Here is a 16,922-nt window from a genome sequence, read left to right on the forward strand (position 1 = left end):
GAATCAACACTACAAGTTTGCATATAATAAATAGAGAAACTGTTGGTGCATAATCCCGAGTTCTATTATGTAATAAGTTCTATTAATTTTGTATTTCGTATTTCAGTCATGTATGAACATCGTCACTAATACTTTGTATTTGAATTGCTTAGTATAATGTCGTGAAATGGTTAAGAGCAGTTAGTTGGCTGCTCAGATCATCGACCGATGGTAGGGACCATCGGTCGAGGGACTCTCACCATCGGCCGTAGGTCCCAGACCACCAACCGATGGTCACTGGAAATATATATATATATATATATATACGGGTTTTGTGGTTCATTGTTAGGTTACACACCACAAACCCTATTGCCGTCGTATTACTCTGTGTTTACCGTCCCAGACCAATCCCCAACTGAATACAGGGCTCTAGGCATCGATTATATCAACTATTTGTTGGTTAGATTAATCCCGATAGTTAATCAAGTATTCGACTTGCCCTAGTTATCGTTTTCGCCGTTAATCTAGGTTAATACGTTTGATCTAAGGTCCATAGTACGTCTACAAAGTGGTATCAGAGCTTAGAGTTACTGATCCAAACGTTTTTGAGTCGAATTTTATAGTTTTTGTTTTAGGGTTTTGGTCAAAACGGGTTTTCAATCAAAAGTTGAAATTTTTACGTTTAAATCTTGTGTTTTCGAGTCTATTTTTGTTCAAGAGTGTTTTTCTGAGGTTTCTTTCGATTTTGTTTAAGTCTAGAACGTCAGATTTGATCAAAATTGAAGTTTTTGTCGAAAAACCCTAGCTTTTTCTGCCCAGAATTCGTAAGAACTACCCTCGGCCGATCGTCCTAGACCATCGACCGTTCGTCACGACCCTCGACCGTACGTCAGACACAATCGACCGATCGTCTAGCAATGAACCGGAGGACAGTCTTTCATAACTTAGAACCGTTTGTCTTAACCATCGGCCGTTCGTCTTTTGTCCATCGACCGATCGTCTGTTATCATCGGCCGACTGACTCTTCCATCGACCGAAGGTCCTTACACTAAGATTGAGGTATTGAGTTTTCACCATCGGCCGTTAGTCTTAGACCTCCGACCGACTGTCACCGTCCTTCGACCGATCGTCTCGTCCATCGGCCGATCCTCTTTTGAGACAAAATATTTTAATTGCACTTAAGTAATCTTAATCAATCTTAATCAGTCAAAATGTCAGACACTAATGAACAAATGACAAATGAATACAGCGCGTTAGTAATTTCACCTAGATTACAAAAACTGTTACTTAATGAAAGTGAATCTGGATCTGCGAATAAAGTACCTAGACTTGACAACCTTAAGAATTTCTTGGACTGGAAAGTTAGGTTTGTTATTATCTTAAACGGTGTCGACTCTAGACTTTGGGAATGTATTGAGAATCCGTATGTATGGCCATGCGGAGCAGATGGTGAACCCAAAGAAACTTCACAGTTTAGTCCCACAGAGCGTGAAGAGTACAATCTTGAGTGTAGATGTTATTCTCAGCTAACCCAAGCGTTGTCTAAGGAGATTTTTCAGCAATTTAAGAACCGAAACAAAACATCGTATACTATCTGGTTAGCTCTTCAATCATCAACAGAGGGTACAGCTACTTATCGTGCGACTAAGGGTAAGGTTTTGAAGGATGAATGGAGGGTGTTTGCAGCTCTTCCATCAGAATCTCTAGGACAGACTTTGGAAAGATATCAATTATTGGTTGCAGAGATGGCAGATTATGGGATTGAGGTGCCTGATGAAAAGGCAGTAAGGGTGTTGAAAGATGGTCTTCCAGAAAAGTGGGATCATGAGATTGAAAAGATTCAGAACAGGTACAGCTCATCAGGTCGTCCGTTGACACTAACAGCTTTTACGTCGAAGTTGATGGAGAAGGACATTCAAGATGAAGCAAAGAGAAAGAGACTTGGTTCTGTAGCAGCTGTTGCATCATCTTTAGCTTTGTCTTCTAGTACTCATGCTCCACTACAGGCAGCATACATATCAGCCAATGCTTCACAAATGTCTGCACCATCGTCTCAGTCCGGGTACTTTAATGCTAAATTACAAGCTCAAAATTCTACAATTAAGATGATTGAGGATTCTCCGATTCAACAGACTCAGACTCAGACTCAAACTCCTGGGTTTCAAACTGAGAATATCAAGAAGAGATCTCGCGAATCTATTCAGAAAGATATGGCATTGGCAGCTATTGTTGTTAACTCATACAACGATATAATTTGTGACGATCGCTCCAAATCCATATGGACGAACACGTCATTCATTGATTTCATTGCGAGGTATTTGACCACTATATGATACGTTTTATAAACATTGCATTCTTTTGAAAAGGCACACCATAAATGAATATTTAAATCAAAGGTTTTCGACATCTGATGATTTCTACATATAGACAATCACCATAAATAATAGTTTACAACAGTACTTCCGTTGACAATGCAGTCAAAATAAGATACATGGTGATGATTTGGTGAATGCAACGTTTCCTTGAAAAATATGTCATGTAAGACTCCATGCACATAGCTTGTCTAACATCTAAGCAAACAGCGGAAGACTTCTAGAAACCTGAGAATAAACATGCTTAAAAGTGTCAACACAAAGGTTGGTGAGTTCATAGTTTTAATGTTGCGCATAATCTGTATATAAAGGTGGATCACAAAATTTTAGTTGTTCAATCCAGAAACGTTTATCAAAATATTTTACGAAATTGAGCACCCTGGTAACTAAACTTAACGTATATATAATTTGTCCCCTTTGTATAATCATCTTAATAATACACGCAAACCAACGTGTACGCTTCTAAAATAGCATACGTCCGTTAAAAGGCTAGTGCTCTAGCTCGGACGGGGATATCAAGCCCTATGGATCCATATATAACTACTCGCGCCCACCAGTTCTTATAACTGGCAGTTACTAGTTACCAAAGCTAAGAGATTTTCGGTTCAAACTCAGTGTAGAATTTAGTATGTACTTGTATCCATTGCGTTTAAAATAAAGTGCATGTATTCTCAGCCCAAAAATATATATTGCAAAAGCATTTAAAAAGGGAGCAAATAAAACTCACCTTAGCAGCATATAAAGTCGTTCACCAAAATGTGATCGAAACTCGGATTACCAAATAACCGTAGATCTCAACCTAGAGAACATATGTTGGTCAATAAATGTCTATCAAGCTGTAGCAACCCGACAAAATCATCATTGACGGCGCCGTCTACTTAGGTCCCATTACATGGTCATAAGTCCTTAAAACAACATTTGACCAAAAGTATGTCGCATTCATTTCAAAAGTAAAGTTTGTTTCAAAGTTTACAAGAATTGTTCAACCAAAAGTTACGATACAAAGTTATAAGTACAGTGAAACCTATGCGACACAATTTTAAATAAAGCCAAAAGACGCTCCACGTATGCATGTATACTCGACATCCAATGCAATTATCAAAATAATGAGCGGAAGCATGTTTCACATATCGTTCAAAGACCTGAGAAAAACATAGAAATCTGTCAACGAAGACGTTGGTGAAATCATAGGTTTAAGTAAATAAGTGAGTAAAAGTAAGTCGAACCACAAGATTTGCAACATTGATAAAGTAGTAGTACATTCTAAAAGTTAATATTCACGAGCACCCAATTATCAAGGCTTAACGTTCCGTCCGTTGATACCCCATTCATAGTGCTAGAACAACACTGTTTCTCGAAAATATATTTCATCCGTAGACGGTAGCGAACTGTCCTAGATGAGGGTTTGCCAAACCCATATAGCCATACAACATAAGTTCACGCTTACACTTACACCCTGCAAGCATAACTAATGATAATCGAATTAAGGATTTTCATTCTAAACTCGTATGTAGAATGTTTGTTTTCATGTACTTGTGTTCACTTAGTTAAAAGAAACGTTATTGTTTTCTCATCCCAAATGTAATTTCAAAAGAGTAAAAGTGGGACTATGATCTCACCTTGAGTGCAAGAGTGTAGTAGTACTTCAACAAGTAAATGTGCAAAGAACAATGCTAGTCTTGACCTAAACAAATAGGTTGTATCAATAATGGTAAACACGGTTGGTCAAAGATGCTCAATTAGTCCTATGGCTCGTTACGACTCAATTATATAGCATGTGAATCACGTTGTCAAGTTTCATGCAAAATACATGTATAAAAGCAAATTCAGAACGATTGCATACATATTTGGTTAAGTTTGACTAAAAGTCAAACTTGGTCAAAGTCAAAGTCAACGAAAAAGTCAACGTGTTCGGGTCGGGTCTCGGACAATTTTTCTAAGCTTAGAAATCATATATAAGCATGTTGGCCAAGTTTCATGTCAATCAGAGGTGCGTAGCATAGTTAGAATTCAAATGAAAGTTGAAAAGTGAACAACCATCTGCCCACGCTTTAAGCCGCGCCGCGGCTGGAAGACCCGCGCCGCGGGCTAACACTAGTTTTGAAGGTCGAGAATTTTGATGGTTTCAGACATCTGAGTTAGTGTTAATCCGCAGCCGCGGGCTAAAGCATGACAGGATACCTGTGCAGTTTTTAAGTGTAGGCTCGAACCAAACTCCAAACGAACGTAACTTATGAACCGTAAACATTCAAAACACGTATCTTATATCGTTGGAAAGGTAATTTAACAAGGAATACAACTAAACACATTTAATGAATCAAATCCATCATTAACAACAATGAAAACCTCAATAAATGATCGTTAAATGTTCAAAATCGAAGTTTCAAGTTCACAAAATGAATTTTAAGTTTCGGGAATCCAATTCACACATATGATATGCCATTTTGAAGGTAATGAAACATGTACTACGACTAAACACTTACAATTAACATTTCATGGCATTCAAGCATCAAAAAGTTCATCTCAAGAACGATCAAACACTAATCAAGAATCACAAAATCATTAATCATGTTTTTGAAGTTTTACAAATCAACTTACACATCAAAATGAAGCTAGTGATACTAGTAACACAATTAAAACATGAACTTTAACAATTTAACAACATTTAATCTTCCAAAATCAAAGATTAAGTAAACCCATTTTCAAGTGTTCAAACTTGTTACTCAAAACAACAAATCGAACAAACAAAACATATATTCATGTTATACACGAGCCATAGACACTAATTAACACTTTTATAATTCAAAAACATCAAGAACACCAAATCTAGTGATTTTAGAAAGTTACCCAAATGAGATGAAATTGGTATCAAGTTGTAGAGGATGAAGAGAGGATTCCAAATATGTAATTTATTTTGATGTTTGCTTCTTGATCCGGATTTAGATGATGAATGAATGAATTTGGTAAATGTGTGTGTGTTCTTGCTAGAGAGAAAGAGAGAGAGATGGAGATGATTGAATGGTGGTGATTGGGGTGGACTAGTTAACCTAGTCAACTAGTTTGCCCCGTGTCAACTTTAGTCCCTCGAGTTTAAAAGCGAGTATGTGATTTAACCGAACGAATATTTTAAATATACGAGAGTAAACGGGAGTTGTTATAATTAAATAACGAAAATATTAAGAACGTTAGCTAACGAAGGATACGAATCTATATACGGAAGATATTATTTAAAATAAAAAGACGGAGGTTAAAAATAATTTAACGGAAAAAAATGCGGGATGTTACATTACCCACACCTTAAAAGAAATTTCGTCCCGAAATTTAAGTAGGCGTAGTAGTCGTTGTTTCTTCCTCGAGATTTTGCGTTTCCGAATTCGCGAATAGATGAGGATATTTCTTTTGCATTTGATCTTGTCTTTCCCAAGTAAACTCGGGTCCCCTTTTGGCGTTCCAACGGACCTTGACAATTGGAATTCAGCTTTATTTTAACGTCTTGATGGAGGTGTCTACGATTTCAACCGGTTCCTCCACAAAATGAAGTTTGTCATAAATAGTAAGTTCTTCGAGAGGGATGACGATATCGGGTTCGGCAAGACACTTTTTCAAGTTAGATACATGGAAGGTAGGATGAACGGAGCTCAATTGAGGTGGAAGATCTAAACGATAAGCAACGGTTTCAACACGTTCCAAGATTTCGAAAGGACCAATATACCGTGGATTTAGCTTCCCGCGTTTCCCAAAACGGATTACACCTTTCCATGGTGCAACTTTTAACATTACGCGATCACCGACTTGAAATTCGAGGTCATTGCGTCGTTTGTCTGTATAGCTCTTTTGACGACTACGGGCCGTCCTAAGCCTATCTCGGATTTGAACGATTTTCTCGGTTATTTCAAGAATGAGTTTGGGTCCGGTGATTTGTGTGTCGCCCACTTCGGCCCAACAAAGAGGTGAACGACATTTTCGGCCGTATAAAGCTTCAAATGGTGCGGCGTTGATACTCGCGTGATAACTATTGTTGTAAGAGAACTCGGTGAGTGCTTGTCCCAAGCTTTTACAAAATCGATAACGCAAGCTCGTAGCATGTCTTCCAAGGTTTGAATTGTACGCTCGCTTTGTCTATCGGTTTGCGGATGGTATGCGGTGCTCATGTCTAAACGCGTTCCGAACGCTTCTTGTAAAGTACGCCAAAATCTAGAAACAAAACGGCCATCTCGGTCGGAAATAATCGATAGAGGTACACCGTGACGGGCTACGATTTCCTTGATGTAAAGTTGTGCAAGTTTTTCCATCTTGTCGGTTTCTTTCATGGCTAAGAAGTGTGCGGATTTAGTGAGACGGTCAACAATAACCCAAATAGTGTCATAACCGCCCACCGTCTTTGGTAGTTTGGTGATAAAATCCATCGTTATTCTTTCCCACTTCCATTGCGGGATCTCGGGTTGTTGAAGTAGTCCGGACGGTCTTTGGTGTTCGGCTTTGACTTTGGAACATGTCAAACACTTGGAAACATAAGTAGCTACGTCCCTTTTGATGTTCGGCCACCAATATTGTTGTTTAAGGTCGTGGTACATCTTATTGGCACCCGGGTGAATCGAATATCTTGACTTATGAGTTTCGTCTAAAATAAGGTTTCGCAAGTCCCCATAACTAGGTACCCAAATTCTTCCGGCAAAATATCGGAGTCCGGTTTCCTTAACTTCAAATCGAGAGATGAGGATGTTCAAGCGTTCGAGAGAGATATTTTCATCCTTGAGAGCCTCATCCTGAGCTACACGAATTTGGTTATTGAGATTGGTGTGGATAGTGATGTTCAATGCTCGGACACGAAGAGGCACCGCTCTTTCTTTTCAGCTTAAGGCATCGGCTACTACATTTGCCTTTCCGAGATGGTAACGAAGCTTGCAATCGTAATCGTTTAAGGTTTCAATCCACCTTCGTTGTCTCATGTTTAGTTGCTTTTGATCGAAGATGTGTTGGAGTGTGGTGACCCGGAAATTTCGACTAAATTTAAACTTAATCTTAAATGATTAATGATTTCGACACGATAAGCAAAGCCTATGAAGTTGAATCTCAAAATTTTGAACTATTCAATTACCCTTCGGTTGTTCTCAACGATTCGCGAACCATTATATGTAAATAGATACATATATATACTATAACTTGAAAACGTAACAAAGTTTTAATTGCATGATACCATATATTAAACTTATTGGTTTATATATCTATTTGAATATATATGATTTCAAGTTATTTAGTAAACGATAGTAACATTCGTTTATTGATTCGATTGATATTTAGATAAGTTAACTAAAGCGTTTAAGATGAACCAGTAAAACACTAATTTGCTACAGTGTTTTCAAATTGCCACATTACTCAAAATGTAACAGTGTTTTCGAAAATCACTATTTGCTACAGTGAAATTGACTTTGCTACAGTGAATTGCTACAGTAAAAATTGACAAATGTATTTTAAATGTATTTTAACAAATAGCGAGACGATGATTTATAGAAGTAAATGACCAAAACACTCAAATGTATAAGTTATAATTTGAGTGATATAATTTAGGGATAATTTAAGTTTATATTGTGACAAAGGTACGAGTCACAAAACGAAAAGTACTAGTTTTCTAAGCGTACGAAAATGCGTTCGAGAAACCGGAACCGGGACATAAGTCGAGTGATGACGTACGACTTATCGGAACGAAAATTTCAAATCAACTATGCACGTGAATTTAATATAATATATAATTAATTATATAAATTATATATATTATATTAATATTTAATTATGTCGACGAACTACAAAACAAATCAAATTTGAGCTGTCATTTAAGCTCATGCGATCGCATGAGCATACCAAAGAAACTCCATGCGATCGCATGGAGGCTGGATCCAGAAAACATCTATAAATTCAGTCGAATTCGTTCCATTTTTTTCACATATATTACTCCGTATAATATTTATTATTATTATTATTATTATTATTATTATTATTATTATTATTATTATTATTATTATTATTATTATTATTATTATTATTATTATTATTATTATTATTATTATTATTATTATTATTATTATTATTATTAGTGTTATTATTTTTGCGATACAAAAATAATAATGTACATAAAATATTACGACGGAGTGCTGTCCAAGTAATTTTCAAAACGAGTTTCCAAGCGAGCTAGAGCTAGGGAAAATATGGGTTATTACCAAGGAGGTTATGGGTAATGTTCGGGGGTATTTTTGTGAAGCAAACCTCGTGTTTATCATCTCCGATGCGTCTACGTGCTTTCCTACAATATTGTATATCAATATTAAACGGTGAGTTTCATTGATCCCTTTTTATACATATTTTTGGACTGAGAATACATGCACTGTTTTATGAAATGAATACAAAAACTAAAACTGATTTGTCTGAGTTTCATAAGATCCCTTTTACTCTCTACATTTTTGGGCTGAGAATACATGCAAATGCTTTATTAACCGATATACAATATTTATATGTGTGAGTTTCATAAGATCCCTTTTACTCTCTACATTTTTGGGCTGAGAATACATGCAAATGCTTTATTAACCGATATACAATATTTATATGTGTGAGTTTCATTGATCCCTTTTTATACATATTTTTGGACTGAGAATACATGCGCTGTTTTATGAAATGAATACAAAAACTAAAACTGATTTGTGTGAGTTTCATAAGATCCCTTTTACTCTCTACATTTTTGGGCTGAGAATACATGCAAATGCTTTATTAACCGATATACAATATTTATATGTGTGAGTTTCATTTGCTCCCTTTTTAATTGCTTTTGCAATCTATATTTTTGGGCTGAGAATACATGCACTTTATTTTAAACGCAATGGATACAAGTACATACTAAATTCTACACTGAGTTTGAACCGAAAATCCCTTAACTTTGGTAACTAGTAACTGCCGGTTATAAGAACTGGTGGGCGCGAGTAGTTATATATGGATCCATAGGGCTTGATATCCCCGTCCGAGCTAGAGCACTAACCTTTTAACGGACGTATGCTATTTGAGAAGCGTACACGTTGGTTTGCGTGTATTATTAAGATGATTATACAAAGGGTACAAATTATATAAACATTAAAGTTTAGTTACCAGGGTGCTCAACTTTGTAGAACCGATTGATAAACGTTTCAGATGAAACAACTGAAATCTTGTGGTCCACCTTTTATTTAAAACATATTGATAAACGTTTTGAATAAAACAACTGAACTTTTGTAATCCACATTGATATACGGATTATGTGTAATATTAAAACTATGAACTCACCAACCTTTGTGTTGACACTTGAAGCATGTTTATTCTCAGGTTTCTAGAAGTCTTTCGCTGTTTGCTGATACGTGATACAAGTTATGTGCTTGGAGTCATACATGCTATATACAAGAAACTTGCATTCACCAAACCATTACCATGTACCTTATTTTGACTGTATTGTCAACAGATGTATTATTGTAAACCATTTAAATGGTGATTGTCTATACGTAAAAATCATCAGATGTTAAAAACCTAGAATTTATATATTCATTTATGAAATACCTTTTCAAACGAATGCAATGTTACAAAACGTATCACATAGAGGTCAAAACCTCGCAATGGGACCAGATGTTGATGTATTCGTCCAGGTGGATTAGGACGGGTCATCACATGGAGGCTTTTATGATCAGTAAAGATAGTACTCTTGGTTCCATAAAGATAGTGTCTCCATATTTTAAGTGCAAAGACAACGGTTCCGAGTTCGAGATCATGGGTCGTATAATTCCGTTCGTGAACTTTTAGTTGAGGCATAAGCAATGACTTTCTCTCGTTGCATCAATACACACCCAAAACCATGTTTTGAGGCATCGCAATACACAACAAAATCATCTTTGCCCTCGGGGAGGGATAAGATAGGAGCGGTGGTTAGCTTCTTCTTCAAGATTTGAAATGCGGATTCTTGTTCGGTTGACCAAATGAATTTCTTTCCCTTGTGAGTCAACGCGGTTAGAGGATGTGCAACTAAAGAGAAATTTTCGATGAATCTACGATAGTATACGGTTAGACCCAAGAATTGACGAATATGAGTAGGGGTGGTAGGAGTCTCCCATTTACTAATGGCTTCGATTTTCGATGGATCGACTTTAATACCTTGGTCACTTACAACATGACCAATAAATTGAACTTCCTTCAACCAAAATTCACACTTGGTGAATTTGGCATAGAGTCGTTCTTGTCTAAGAAGTTCTAGCACAAGTCGGAGATGTTGTTCGTGTTCCTCTTCGCTTTTGGAATAGATTAAGATGTCATCTATGAATACAATAACGAATCTGTCGAGATACGGTTTGCACACGCGGTTCATGAGATCCATGAACACCACCGATGTGTTAGTGAGACCAAATGGCATGACAAGAAATTCGTAACTACCATAACGAGTCCGAAAAGCGGTTTTGGAGACATCTTCCCCCTTAACCCTTAATTGATGATAACCCGAGCGGAGATCGATTTTTGAATATACACAAGATCCTTGTAATTGATCAAAGAGGTCATCGATGCACGGAAGAGGATATCGGTTCTTAACCGTCAATTTATTTAGCTCACGATAATCAATGCACATTCGTAGGGATCTGTCTTTCTTCTTAACGAACAAAATCGGAGCGCCCCAGGGTGAATGGCTAGGTTGGATAAAACCAAGGTCAAGTAGTTCTTGAATTTGACTTTGCAATTCTTGCATTTCGGATGAAGCAAGTCTATATGGTGCACGTGCTACTGGTGCGGCTCCTGGAATAAGATTGATTTGGAATTCTACCGGTTGATGAGGTGGAAGACCCGGTAATTCGTCGGGAAAAACATCGGAAAAGTCACTAACAATTGGCACATCATTGATATGCTTCTAGTCGGTCTCGACCTTTTTAACGTGACCTAGAATCGCGAAACAATCTTTACGAAGGTATTTTTCAACTTTAAGGCACGAAACGAGGTTGAGTCCGGTGCAACTCTTATCGCCATAAACGACCAAGGGTTCACCGTTCTTGATAGGAATTTGAATCGCTTTAAGATCACAAAGGATGTGAGATTTCGTTTTAGCTAGCCAATCCATACCAATAATTACATCGAAGCTCCCTAGTTCTATAGGTATCAAGTCAATTTCAAACTCTTTACCCATTAAGTTTAGTGTACACCCCCGGTAAAATTTGTCGTCATTTAATAGTTTCCCGTTGTCCACTTCAATGGTATAAGTAGTATCTAGCGGAAGTGAGGGAGTGCTAAAAGTATGAGTCAAAGTCTTGGATACAAAACTCTTATCGGCACCAGAATTGAATAAACAAGAAACATAAGAATTGTTGAGAAGAAACGTACCCGTGACTAGTTCATTGTCATCTCGGGCTTCCTCGGTGTTGATGTTGAAAGCTCGGCTGCGTGTGTTGGGCTTATCCTTCTTCTTTGGGCATGCGTTTCTATAATGACCCGTTTGGCCACATTCGTAACAAGTGACCGTCTTTGGTGCATTGGGCCCTTTTCGAGCGACGGGGGCAGCACTCGTGCAATTGTTGGCCTTATGACCAACTCCTTGGCATCGGTGGCAAATTAGCTTGCCACATTCACCCGAATGGTGCTTGTGACATTTGTTGCAAAAAGGTTGAGTTCCGGCATAACCTTTCTTGCCGTCGTTGTTGAAAGGCTTTTTGTAGTTGTTGTTGTAGTTGTTTGATGGAGTGGCTTCCCATTTTCTTTTGCCACCCGATTTATCTTCGGCCTTAGGTGCCGGTACAATGATTTCGTCTACCGTCTCTATTAATTGACGGGCCATATCCAAAGCTCCTTGTAGGTTGGTGGGTTTGGATGCAATTACTCCTTGTTTGATGCTTTTTGGGAGGCCATCCATGTAAAGTTCGACTCGGAGGGATTCGGGAGTCACAAGAGCCGGACACATTAAGGATAACTCTGCAAACCGTTGATTATAAGCCTTGAGGTCGTTCCCGACCGCTTTTAGCGTTCTTAGCTCTTGTTCGAGCTTTCGGGTCTCTTCACGAGGAAAGTATTCGACGCTCATCTTTCCCCTTAAATCGGCCCAAGTGAGGGCGTGAGCTTCATCGGTACCCACCGATTGTACATAGAAGTTCCACCAAGTGAGAGCGATACCGAAAAAAGTGTGGGTGGAAAATTTGACCTTGTCTTGGTCCCGACAATCGCTTATGCTAAAGACGGCTTCCGTTTGTTCAAACCATCGGGTGAGAGTAACCGGTCCCCCGGTTCCATCGAAACTATGAGGTTTGCACCCCATGAAAGCTTTGTAGGAGCATCCCTCGTTTGAATTACCGGCTCCATTGTTGTTGTTGTTGTTGTTGTTGTTGTTGTGGTTTGGGTTGTTGTTATTATTGTTGTTGTTGGATGAGTGACCGGCCATGGCCGCATCTACGACGGTAGCTATCATCCGTTCGAGAGCTTGTTCGGGAGTTTCATTGCGGCGTACACGATGAGGAGCCATTGTTCCTTCAAGACACAAGAATATCATTGATTAGTATTCTCAATAATACTAACCGTGATATAGAATAAAGATAAAGAGAAGTTTTTCCTCGACTCGCCTTAAATTCTTTATGTCATAATGTCGGAACGTTCATATGAGTCACCGTAATATAATCCCGGCAATTATATTACCCTGATTCATATGTGCATTCGACATTATTCTATAAAGTCAAGGTGGCGTGTCAATCAAATTAAACAACGTGAGATCAAGATGAAACAAGAGTTAGTTATGAGTAGAAAATTCGAGTATAAATGCACAAATAGTCAAGTAATCCCTACTTCAAGTCTATATGCCGGTTGTAGTCTAGATTCACTAATGTACCCTATGACTCGGGGTTGACACCAATGAACTCTAAATCCCTACAACCAATGCTCTGATACCATCTGTAGCGACCCGACAAAATCATCATTGACGGCGCCGTCTATTTAGGTCCCATTACATGGTCATAAGTCCTTAAAACAACGTTTGACCAAAAGTATGTCGCATTCATTTCAAAAGTAAAGTTTGTTTCAAAGTTTACAAGAATTGTTCAACCAAAAGTTACGATACAAAGTTATAAGTACAGTGAAACCTATGCGACACAATTTTAAATAAAGCCAAAAGACGCTCCACGTATGCATGTATACTCGACATCCAATGCAAGTATCAAAATAATGAGCGGAAGCATGTTTCACATATCGTTCAAAGACCTGAGAAAAACATAGAAATCTGTCAACGAAGACGTTGGTGAAATCATAGGTTTAAGTAAATAAGTGAGTAAAAGTAAGTCGAACCACAAGATTTGCAACATTGATAAAGTAGTAGTACATTCTAAAAGTTAATATTCACGAGCACCCAATTATCAAGGCTTAACGTTCCGTCCGTTGATACCCCATTCATAGTGCTAGAACAACACTGTTTCTCGAAAATATATTTCATCCGTAGACGGTAGCGAACCGTCCTAGATGAGGGTTTGCCAAACCCATATAGCCATACAACATAAGTTCACGCTTACACTTACACCCTGCAAGCATAACTAATGATAATCGAATTGAGGATTTTCGTTCTAAACTTGTATGTAGAATGTTTGTTTTCATGTACTTGTGTTCACTTAGTTAAAAGAAACGTTATTGTTTTCTCATCCCAAATGTAAGTTCAAAAGAGTAAAAGTGGGACTATGATCTCACCTTGAGTGCAAGAGTGTAGTAGTACTTCAACAAGTAAATGTGCAAAGAACAATGCTAGTCTTGACCTAAACAAATAGGTTGTATCAATAATGGTAAACACGGTTGGTCAAAGATGCTCAATTAGTCCTATGGCTCGTTACGACTCAATTATATAGCATGTGAATCATGTTGTCAAGTTTCATGCAAAATACATGTATAAAAGCAAATTCAGAACGATTGCATACATATTTGGTTAAGTTTGACTAAAAGTCAAACTTGGTCAAAGTCAAAGTCAACGAAAAAGTCAACGTGTTCTGGTCGGGTCTCGGACAATTTTTCTAAGCTTAGAAATAATATATAAGCATGTTGGCCAAGTTTCATGTCAATCGGAGGTCCGTAGCATAGTTAGAATTCAAATGAAAGTTGAAAAGTGAACAACCATCTGCCCAAGCTTTAAGCCGCGCCGCGGCTGGAAGACCCGCGCCGCGGGCTAACACTAGTTTTGAAGGTCGAGAATTTTGATGGTTTCAGACATCTGAGTTAGTGTTAAGCCGCGCCGCGGCTAGAGGAGCCGCGCCGCGGGCTAAAGCATGACAGGATACCTGTGCAGTTTTTAAGTGTAGGCTCGAACCAAACTCCAAACGAACGTAACTTTTGAACCGTAAACATTCAAAACACGTATCTTATATCGTTGGAAAGGTAATTTAACAAGGAATACAACTAAACACATTTCATGAATCAAATCCATCATTAAAAACAATGAAAACCTCAATAAATGATCGTTAAATGTTCAAAATCGAAGTTTCAAGTTCACAAAATGCATTTTAAGTTTCGGGAATCCAATTCACACATATGATATGCCGTTTTGAAGGTAATGAAACATGAACTACCACTAAACACTTACAATTAACATTTCATGGCATTCAAGCATCAAAAAGTTCATCTCAAGAACGATCAAACCCTAATCAAGAATCACAAAATCATTAATCATGTTTTTGAAGTTTTACAAATCAACCTACACATCAAAATGAAGCTAGTGATACTAGTAACACAATTAAAACATGAACTTTAACAATTTAACAACATTTAATCTTCCAAAATCAAAGATTAAGTAAACCCATTTTCAAGTGTTCAAACTAGTTACTCAAAACAACAAATCGAACAAACAAAACATATATTCATGTTATACACGAGCCATAGACACTAATTAACACTTTTATAATTCAAAAACATCAAGAACACCAAATCTAGTGATTTTAGAAAGTTACCCAAATGAGATGAAATTGGTATCAAGTTGTAGAGGATGAAGAGAGGATTCCAAATATGTAATTTATTTTGATGTTTGCTTCTTGATCCGGATTTAGATGATGAATGAATGAATTTGGTAAATGTGTGTGTGTTCTTGCTAGAGAGAAAGAGAGAGAGATGGAGATGATTGAATGGTGGTGATTGGGGTGGACTAGTTAACCTAGTCAACTAGTTTTCCCCGTGTCAACTTTAGTCCCTCGAGTTTAAAAGCGGGTATGTGATTTAACCGAACGAATATTTTAAATATGCGAGAGTAAACGGGAGTTGTTATAATTAAATAACGAAAATATTAAGAACGTTAGCTAACGAAGGATACGAATCTATATACGGAAGATATTATTTAAAATAAAAAGACGGACGTTAAAAATAATTTAACGGAAAAAAATGTGGGATGTTACACAAGCTAGGTCAGGTCATAGTGTATTACAATCCTAATGCTCGAGATCGACATACAAAAGTTATTCAAAGTCATTTCAAAAAGTCAATTTTGACAATAGTTCAACAAAACGAGACGTACCTTATTTAAGGATTTATTTACTCGGTTGGTAATATTCAAAAAAACCAATTTATCAATCTCGTAAACAAGTTGTTTAAATCTTAATTGCAGATTCAAAAGCAATTTCAATTAACGTCAATCATAATTCAGTTGATCATATCTTTTAATCCATTCATCGAATTTATTCGATATCTAAATGAAAAGTTATTGATTTTTCGCCAGCTTTCCGAAAACATGTATATCATATACCTTTTACCAGTAATATATGTATTTAATTCGTGATTCATTATAAACTGTTTAACGACGAAATTTAGTATACAAGCATGTATAAATATATATTCGAGCACTAGACATGGATACACTATTAATATATAATAGATAAGATATAAATGCTTACGTATCAATATTGTGATTCAATATTGTAGGAAAGTACGTAGACGTAACGGAGATGATAAACACTAGATTTGATTCAAAAATATACCCCCGAACATTACTCATAACCTCCTTGGCAATAACCCATAATTTCCTTAGCTTTAACCCGTTTGAGAACTCGTTTTGAAAGTTACACGCTCATGATCTCGTCGTAATATTTTATGTATAATACTAATAATAACACTAATATTACAAATAATAATATTAGGATTAATAATAATAATAATAATAATAATAATAATAATAATAATAATAATAATAATAATAATAATAATAATAATAATACGGAGTAAAAAGAATGAGGAAAGAAACAGAATAGATCGAGCTATTTATACATGTTTGCTGAATGTGATGCCCATGCGATCGCATGGGCTTTCAGTGCAAATGCCATGCGATCGCATGGCCCGTCTGGACAGCTCACTTTCGTTTGTTTTCTTACTTGTCGACATATTATTTAATTATATATATAATATATTTAATTTATATAATTAATTATATATTATATTAAATTCACATGCATAGTTGACTTGTAATTTTTGTTCCGATAAGTCGTACGTTGTCACTCGACTTATGTCTCGGTTCCGGTTTTTCGAACGCCCTTTCGTATGCTGAGAAAACTAGTACTTTTCGTTTCGTGACTCGTACCTTTGTCA

This window comes from Rutidosis leptorrhynchoides, chromosome 3 (assembly GCF_046630445.1).
Source record: "Rutidosis leptorrhynchoides isolate AG116_Rl617_1_P2 chromosome 3, CSIRO_AGI_Rlap_v1, whole genome shotgun sequence".
Classification (NCBI taxonomy): domain Eukaryota; kingdom Viridiplantae; phylum Streptophyta; class Magnoliopsida; order Asterales; family Asteraceae; genus Rutidosis; species Rutidosis leptorrhynchoides.